Source organism: Eptesicus fuscus, chromosome 11 (assembly GCF_027574615.1).
Source record: "Eptesicus fuscus isolate TK198812 chromosome 11, DD_ASM_mEF_20220401, whole genome shotgun sequence".
Taxonomy (NCBI): Eukaryota; Metazoa; Chordata; class Mammalia; order Chiroptera; family Vespertilionidae; genus Eptesicus; species Eptesicus fuscus.
The window spans coordinates 40,952,399-40,961,725 of record NC_072483.1 but is presented as its reverse complement, the minus strand read 5'-3'; positions in this window follow the sequence as shown (position 1 = coordinate 40,961,725).

The following is a 9,327-nucleotide window of genomic DNA, read 5'->3' as shown; positions in this document are numbered from 1 at the left end:
AGCTTTTGCTTAAAAAAAAAAAAAAAAAAAGCAAAAGACCAGGGTGACGTTATTTTGAGTTATTTCTGAATAAGACAACCCCCAAAAAAGATTTTAAAAATACTTTTTTGAGGGAAAGTGTTGATTATTAGCAGAGGAAATAAACCTTGCAAAGCTGAGTAACTATTGCTCAGCTACACTACAGAGGAGGAACGCGTTGAACCTTGTGAAACAATTTTATCAGGAAGAGGCAGAGAGAAAGGAAGATTGCCACTCTTAAGAAAGTGTGTGTTACTTCTTCTAACACAAAAAATACCTTAGCCGATAAGATTAAATTATTGGCACAAGTAAGTATAGAGGGGTGTGGTGAAACTTATAAGAGGAAAGAACACATGATTTATAAAAGTATTAAGCAATAAAGCAGTACTAAGCAAGACAAATTGTTGTAATGTTTTATTCTAATTGATTAACTGTATATTCAAAGACTTAGAAAGCACCGAGGGTTTTGTATTTACAATGTTAGTCTAAATCTCTGGTCAGAATTTTTGTGCATCTTCTCTTCAGCACAATAGCCTTACGGATGCATTGTATTTGTGTTATGGTGGGAGTCAAATCTCCATAGCCCTCTTGCATTTTTACAAGTTCTAGTTTCCAAGATAGGGATAGTATTTCCTTCAAGGGCAGAGTGATTGTTGCAAGATAGCAGATCATCTCTCCCTCCATGTTAAAGTTTGGGTAAGTTTGGTAGCAGGACTTTCCTAACCATGAAATTCCTCCATTCTAATACACACCCAATGCTTGTGTAGCACCTACCTAGCAGCTCCAATTTGCCTCCCCTAATTTGGGAGTCAGAGGAATCTAAGAGAGTCTGAAGTTCATGCTCCCTGTTGTGCTGTGAGCAATCAAGTCCTTTGTCTCCTACAGAGGAATCTCATGCCTTCTGTCAACTTCTATGAAACTGTAGCAGGCTACTTAGTAGCTTGCAAGTAAGACAAAATACCAGATCCTTCATAGTTCTTAGCAATTTATCTCTTAGACAAAGAGCTACCCAGAGTTTCTATTAAAGGGTAACAGAATATGCCACTCCCCAATATGCCACTTTCACATAATGATTTTTTTTAATTGAAGGCAATTGAAAAGAAATAAGAAAAACTCTCTGCTCTCCCGCTATTTGCCTAAAAGCAGGACATAAGTTTATAAAAGTGTCCCTCCTCATACTGCAAGACACCATTAGAAATGGAGAAAGTAGAGACTTAAATCTACATAACAAATCTTGCACTTATTTATTCTGCTTTTTCTAGTAGCCTTTCTATAGTCTTCCCCACACTTTTTCTTTTCTCTTTAGCTGAAGATGGTATTTAAGATAAAGTTCTAATTCACCTCTGAGAGTTACTCATTTTTCCCTGGGTATCACCAATGTATACATCAGGATACATGCCAATAAACTTCTGAGCTTTTTCTCTTGTTAATCTGTGTGTGTGTGTGTGTGTTTTATTACAGAGATTGATCTCAATCCAGAACTCAAAAGAGTAAAAGGGAAATTATTTTACCTCCAGTACACGACCATATGAGATACAGAAAGGATTTTTAACACTCCAGTCTGCGGTATCTCTCTCCCTAAACCTAGTATTTCAAATTATAAATTTTCTAGCATAGGAATTTGAAAATTCAAATGAGTGTACAAAGAGTTTTAAAAAAAATTAGTAATGAAAATCTGCCTCCATGATTCAGTTAGTATTGTATGAACAATATGATTTTATAAAAATGTAGTGTATACAAACAATTTTAAATTATATATTTTTCTTTTCAGAAAATACATTATTATATAAAAATAACTATAGAGTGAATACTATATAACAGGAACTGTGGGTTGTGAGGTGTTATTCCTCAAAATAACTCCATCAGTTATATACTATTATTATCTCCACTGTATAAATGCATAAAGTAAGGTCAAGAGTTGTAATCACTTGCCCATAGTTGCACAGTTAATAGCAAAGCTGAGATTAAAGCCCAGGAAGTTTGGCTGCAGAATGTGGTCTATTAAGCAATGCATTTCTGCTTCCCTCACTAACCCCACCATACCATTTTAAAATACAATAAAAATTATCCTATATAATAAAAGGCTAATATGCAAATTGTCCCCTGGGAGTTTGACTGGGAGATTGGGAGTTCGATCGCTTGCTATGATGTGCGCTGACCACCAGGGGGTGGCACAGAACATGGTGGGGACCAGCTGCAGTGGTGGGGCACTGAGGGAGTGAAAGGAGGAGGAGGAGGCAGGGAGGCAGGGAGGCAGGGAACCTGATCGGCCCTGATCGCTGGCCAGGCCTAGGCACCCCACCCGTGCATGAATTTCGTGCACTGGGCTCCTAGTTTACATTATAAGAGGAAAGGGTTTAAAGAGTAGAAAATGGCACATCAATAAGTAGAGAAATAGACAAGAAAATGCATGTTTTTTACTAAGATTTGCCAATGTAATTATTTCTCTTACACAGAATCCATGCTTTCTGATCACTACAAAGTTTTTATGATTATATCTACTTGTGGTATTTCTTCCAGTTCTTGGTGGTCTTTGGTCTTATTATAAGTCTATATATTCGATTATCCAGTACATTTATCAGTACAATATAATCACTGATGTAACTATGGTCCCCTTTTCTATTTGTTGCCACCTCATTATCCTTTTCCCTCTATGTGAACATTTTCTTTCTCCCTCTCTTTACAGGTGGGGAAACAGGGCCATGAGAGACAAGAGTAAAATGTACTGCTCCTCAGCAAACTTCAGCTTCAGAGCCAGAGCCTACCTATGTCATAGAAATAATTTCTATGTTTTATGCCAAATACTATAACAAGACATATAACTATACCCAGCTAATGCAAAACAACATTCGTGGAGCTTATTTTATATCACTAAGAAAGTTTACTTAGGTCAACTAATTTATTTATTCAACAAATATCTATTGAACATCTACAATGTAAAACTAGTTTAGTGAAGAAAAAAATCCATCAGTAGGGTTGGGGAGATGTTCTTGCCCTGGTGGAGCTTATAGTCTAACAGGAAGAACAGACAATAGTAAGTAAAGATAATAAGTACATTATATAGTATGTTAGAAGATGATAAAAACTATGGAACAAAAGGAAAATAAAAACAGGGGTAGGGTTAGAGAGGTGACAGAGTAAGTTGCAGTACTAAACAGGATGCTGAAAGTAACCTCTTTATGAAGGTCAGGTTTGAGCAAAGACTTAAAGGATACAAATGAGTTACACATGTAGTTATTGGACCTACAGGAAGAATATTCCAGGCAGAACTAGGTCCTAAGGCAGAAGGCTGCTGACCTGTTTAAGAAACAGGAATGAGGTCAGTGCATCTGGTGTGGATTGAGCTAGAGTGGAAGCCGTAAGAGTGGTTACAGTGCAGGAATATTGGGGCAGATCAGTAGAGCCTTTATGGGTCATTGTAAGGACTTTATTTTACACTCTGGTGAGATAAGAAGACACTTAAAGGTTGGAGCCTTAGTGAGATATGGTATAACTTATTTTTAAAGGATCACCCAACTCTGTTGACAGTAGACTGAAGGGGTTAGTGTAGAAGCAAGGGGATCTCTTAACCATCTGTTGGTAATTTAGAAATGTTGGTAGTCACCAGGGTGCTGCAGTTAACATGGTAAGAAATGGTGAGATTATTTTCTATTTTTAAGATAGACCCTCAGGGATTACTGTTTGTTTTGGATTTGCCCTTTAATGACATGGTGACAAAGATTCTCTCCTTGACCAAACTTTAGCCAGATTCTTCTGAGCTCTCTTCTTGATCAGGCCTTCATCCTTGCCTATGAAGGCTTGGACGAACACTGGCATGGTTTCTGACAGCTCAAGGGTGCATTCCCAGGACGACCCTCTCTTCCTTAAAATGCCTACCTGACAAAACTCAAGGCTTCCGAAAGACTTTACTGTTGGTTCCAGCCAAGACCTGAAGACAGGGTCCTGTCTCCTGGTTTTTGTGAGAGGGTAGGAGCCTCACTGCAATAAGCACCAGTTAGGAGACCCAGGTGGGTTTCATAGGACTAAGCCCCGCTTCCTGCTTTTTGTAGTTTTTCACTTCCCTCACTCTACAGAGCCCCAGCTTGCCTTTCTCTATTCCTGTTTCTCCCTTTAAAATACCTCATTTCCTCTATACAAATCAAAATGCAGTTCAGTTCACACTGGACTCTTTTTATTAGTATTATTATTTCCCTATTACTAATAGTATATTACTGATTAAAATCATCCTTATCACTTTAGCTAAGGTTTTTGTTTATCTTTGTCAATGGTGAAGAATGGAGGAATGTTTGGGATGGCCAAATAAAAAATCAATATGGGACATGTTAGATTTGAGACATCTGTGAGACTTGGTGACAACGTTGTTGATCTAAGAGGCTAGCTAGAGTAAATAGTTTAGCTAGTAAGGGTGCCTACCAACCACCAGGCATCTGCATTTTGATGAACCTTGTTATTCTCCACTTGATACATATGCAGCACCTGTAGAGAAGCAGTAGAGAACTTAGTGGAAGGTATTGCTCCAAAGTGGACCTAAAATGAAAATTAATTGCTAATGGTGGTAAGGAAAGTGAAAGTGGCCAAAGAAATTACTGCCTCTTTGACATCATTGTTCATAAAAAGTAATGAATAGTAGAAGTAGCTTTAGACCCAGTGCATTAAAAGTGTAACTTGTGCCGAAACCGGTTTGGCTCAGTGGATAGAGTGTCGGCCTGCGGACTCAAGGGTTCCAGGTTTGATTCCCGTCAAGGTCATGTATCTTGGTTGCGGGCACATCCCCAGTAGGGGGTGTTCAAGAGGCAGCTGATCAATGTTTCTAACACTCTATCCCTCTCTCTTCCTCTCTGTAAAAAATCAATAAAATATATATTTTTTAAAAAAGTGTAACTTGTTATATTTGCAAATGGTTCTGGCAATTTTTAAATCCGTGTAGCTTGAGAAACTATACACAATGTCTTAGCCAGCTTGCTACCATAACAAAATACCAGAGATTGGGTGGCTTAAACTACAGAAATTTATTTCTTACAGTTGTGCAGACTGAAAAAGTATGAGATCAAGGTTTCAGCAAGATCAGTATCTGGAGAGAACTCTCTTTGTGTTGCAAATGAACTAAATGGAAGGGAGCTGAGGAAAGGAATACTATAACCTCACCCTCATTCCTGCCTCTGATCTCCTGCCAGTGATTCCATTGTCTGATCTCAGAAGCCAGAGGAAAAAGGAGTTTGTGGATTACATCCATAAAGGTCAGCCTCCCAAGGAACAGGAGAATGTAGAGGAGAATAGAGCATGGATCTTTAGAGGCTAGTGGAAATTATCAAATACAATAAAGAAACATACATACACTCACAATCCTGCCAAAATTTAACAACTCTTCAGAGTCAACCTATGTAATTTTTCTGTATGGCCAAAATCCACATCCATTGTATAAAGTAAATACAGAATAATTTTACTGAATGGTGACTCTCTGTTTAATTAAATTTCAATACTTGATTGAGCAACTAACTAGGTTATGTAGACAAAAAAGAATGAGAGAGAACCTAGACTTTTATTCAGCCACCATCATTCCAATACAGACTTGAGCTGAAGTATGGTAGCAATTACCTCAGGTAGAAACTGCAGTTTTTAATCTTAACTTAACCTGCTATTTGGCTTCTGTATTCATTTGCTTGCTAAAATAATAGAAGAGTTATTTTGACTTTCTGAACTTATGTATAATTGAATACTCCCTTGATGGCGGTTTGAATATCCCATTGATTGTGATCTCACTGGTCATCTAAGCACATTCTTCTGGGAACCAGGACAGCTCAATTATCCCAAATTGTCTCAGTAGCTACAGATAACTGAGTTTCGGTTGACTCAGTAGTCCCGGAATCAGAACAGCTCAATTATCCTAAGTTGTCTCAGTAGCTACAGATACTGCATTCCTGTTGACTCAGTGATCCCAGAATCTGGACAGCACAATTATTCTAAATTGTCCAGGTGGTCCCAGATAATGTGTTTCTGTTGATTCAGTGATTCGTAGATACTTTAGATAACGAAGTTGCTCAATTTCGCTTCTGTAAAAAAATGCTTTTTCGCGAAACAGGTTCCTCATTCCAGACCCAAAGATGTAATCAATACTTTTGTGATATTCTGCCAATATAAGCCTGATGTGGCGAGCTGTTCGGGGCTGCGAGGTCTGGAGCGCTTTTGCCCCTCGTCAGCCGCCGGCTTTTAATAAATGACTCCATAATTCGACTTTTTTTGAGGCATCCTTTGTGAGATTCGGGGTACACTACAACAGAGCCACCCGTTACAAGAGGCACTATGGCAACCAACCCAGGGAAGAGGAATGGGAAGGCGGGAGAAAGGAGGATGTAACCTAGCAACAGAATCTTTAGGACACAGTTTGCTCATAAATTGCAGAAATGGTAGTTAGTGATATCAGAAAACATAATTAAATGAAGAAAAAGTACCAAAAAGGGATGTGTAGGGGCATAGAAAATATCTGAGCATGTGGGTAATAAAAATCAAATATTTAAATCTCAGTTCCTGTGTAAAATGTCTTTCTATACATTATTTTAAATAAATGTGCACATAAGGTGAAAACTGTTCATAGGGAAACAAAACTGATTTCTATTAGAAAACCATGTGCCTAAAATATAGCCTTTTCAGTATAATGTTGAAAATTAAATGATAATGATCTTAACCTTGAAAGGATTAAGTAAGCAAAACCTGTATCTTCAAGCTTACAAACCTATCATAGCTTTTAGATCGCCTTTGATATTTCTTCCTGACTGATATTTGGGAAACATTCATGTAGAAAACTGTCAGCTAACCATATCACGCAGATAGTAAAGTAATACCACTATCAGAGTTAGGACAATTTCTCTTTATTAACTCCACTGATTTCACTCATTCACATATGCTCTCTATTTCAAAAAAGTATGTCAACTGGTGTATTAACTATATTTTCTTTTTTTGTGTGTTCTGGATGATCTAGCATCTGGGGCCTGGCTGACTGGAAAGTTACTGCCTGCCTTGGCCTGGGAGCTCAGCTGGTTAGAGCATCATCCTGATAAACCAAGGTTGTGGGTTCAAACCCTCGTTAGGGCACATACCAAAATCAACCAATGAATTAATGCATAAATAAGTGGGACAACAAATCAATGTTTCTCTCTCAAATCAATAAAAATTTAGATCAATAAATAAATAAATAAATAAATAAGAAAGCTGCCTGAAAAAAAAGAGAGACTTCCCTTCCCATGACTAGCCAATTCTTGGAGAGCAAATGAATCACCAGGGAGTGTGCTCTTGCACAGGTAAACTATCCAATCCAGAGTCCATACCCTGAACTATCTCTCTTCATTTTGGCTCTTACACTCCAAGAGGCAGTATTCCTCTACACTACTCTCCCCAGGGCCAGAGACCAGGCAACTATGGAGAGCCTGTGTGCCCCAGAGCCTACTGAACTTATGCAAACTCGCCAATTCTAGCCCCCTTTTACCTTGCTGTTCTAATGGAAACTAAAATAAGGCTCTGGCCCAGCTTCCTCTTGATTCTTCTGCCTCTTGACTGACTCTGGTGCTTCCCCACGTGGCCATGCCTGATTTGGTGTGTCCCCTCGTCTTGGACCCAATCACAAACTGTTTTTTCAATGGCAGTCATCTCCTGAGCTATTGTCCACATCACACTGGATTAATAAAACCTACATTTTAAAACAATCGGTTCTTCATTATTGTCTGTGCTAACGCAAAGAAACTATGCAGTAAATATTTTAGAGGTTGATGCTTGACTCCAAGTTAGTTCATCTGTTGACTGTGTGACACTGGGCAACATACTACATCTTCTATGAATCTTGGTTCTTCCTTTGCACAATGGGGATATTCCCTACTAGAAAATCAATTAGTTCTCTTTGTGATGTTTTCTGCTTTTATAAAATAGAATAAAGTTTATACTTAATTATAGCCATGGTTTTTTCTTCCCATTGAGATATATAGATTGCCTCTTTTTTCTGTTACCTGTCAAAAAATTTATAGTTGTACATAATTACAATTTTACTTACTTGAAAACCAACCCAACCAGTTTGACATAGTTAAGATTTAACAGTAAAGCTCCACAAGGTGGCGGCAGAGGCAACACCATCGCCAGCAGAGAAGAGCCTGAGGAAGAACGCAAGGGGAGGCTTTCTCCCTGAGTTCCTTTCTGAGAAGGGAGTGACTACAGCGGAATGTCTGAGACTGCCCTGGGCTGCTTTGTGTCTGAGGGCTCTCCAGAGGAGACACTGTCGCTAAGGTTTCAGGGAATAAAATGAGCCACAGACAGAGCTTGCCCATCCCTCCCGGAGAAGCAGGCCTAGCTCTCAGAATTCATTTTGTGAGGAAGCTCAGGTGTTCTCTGTAATTCACCGTGGTGTTCCACAAATATTAAATGTTAGTATTCTTTTTAATCCCTAATTAACAACATGCTGCACATGTACGTATACACAGGCAGTCTATTCCTGAAAAACAAAGCATTTCTGAAATGTATAAAATCAGATTTCACTCAGCCCATGCTTATAGCCTTACTTACATTAATCAAACTATAAAAATCATCATCCGTCATCTTGAAGTATTTTAAGTAGATCATTTATAGTAATAAAGTAATTTAGATGCCGCTATAATTTTTTTTTTTTTAAATCTATCTCATGGGAAAATATGTCCCTCTTGATGTTTTTACTGCATCTGAGGGAGAAAGAATCAATGAAATGACCATTTGCACTAAAGTTCTAAAATTTTGTACCAGATCCAAGGGGTGGGAAGAACTATGCAAGCTCCCCTGGAGCTGTTAAATCTATGCACTCTCAACACAAATATGCATACAGATGTGAAAATGCAAAACAGATATACACACACATTCTAATTAAAAATTCAGAGGGGGGGGAATTAGTTTTTTAGGCACAATCAAGATGCATTTTTGTAAAATATTTTCAAAGTGTTTTGAAGTATCATAACATTTAAATTTATTTAATTTTAATTGTAAATTTAAATGATACAATTTAATATAATATTTTATACAATGTGATATAATTTGGAACCTCAATAAATCAGTCTGTCATCTTTTCATTCTTTTACTGATTTTACTCATGCATTCTTCCATTTATAACAATAGCACATAATATAATTAAAGTCCCTTCCCATCCCTCAACAATATGGTATACTCGTTCTAGAACTTGCCCAGCTTCTCTAATATTTATTTGGTTCTATGAAAAATTGATGGGGTGAAGGCAGCTGACTATGCAGAACTCATATTGCTACTGGGTGGGCCAATAGAAGTGTGAGACAGTCTGAGAAGGCT